The 547-nt window shown below is 45.9% G+C and overlaps 1 protein-coding gene across 1 annotated transcript in view; it reads right to left on the bottom strand.

Annotated features, from left to right (window-relative positions):
- Window positions 1–547, bottom strand: part of TENT4B (terminal nucleotidyltransferase 4B) — a 68,685-nt gene that overhangs the window by 67,514 nt on the left and 624 nt on the right. The gene's annotated exons all lie outside the window — the stretch shown is intronic.

A 547-nucleotide genomic window follows, 5' to 3' on the forward strand; every position in this document is an offset into this window, starting at 1 on the left:
CAAAGCATGCAAGCATTTGAAACAATGACACCAGATGCAGTCTGGTAAAAATGACAACCATGTGCATGTGTGTGCACACCCACACAACTCTAGGTAACAGGAACCATAGCTTGTATATGGTAGGGTCCTGTACCCACATGGACTGTGTAAATGCTGAAAAACATGCTCAGGCTCCTTAGTATGAGCACATACAACATATACTCCAGTGGCAATTTCCCCTCCCCCATACACATCATGAGACACACACAGGAATAGGCAATGTCCAAGTAAAATGTCTCATTCTCTGACCCTCACAGCTATGTGTCTGCACACTGACATTAAGAAGTGTCTCTACAAAACCAAGCCTATTTTTAAAGGGCTTTACAAACACTTCACTAATTACATTGCATGTGTAACATGCACCACGTGTACATGCAGTGCTGGCAGGAGGAGTCTACGGGGAGATCCCCTCTCCTGCATATAGGCGTGTCTGCAACATCAGCCTTGATACAGACACATCCTGGGCGCTTGCAGGATACACCGCTTGCTCTTGGCCATAAAAACGCTC

The sequence above is a fragment of the Alligator sinensis genome, unplaced genomic scaffold (assembly GCF_000455745.1).
Source record: "Alligator sinensis unplaced genomic scaffold, ASM45574v1 scaffold933_1, whole genome shotgun sequence".
Classification (NCBI taxonomy): domain Eukaryota; kingdom Metazoa; phylum Chordata; order Crocodylia; family Alligatoridae; genus Alligator; species Alligator sinensis.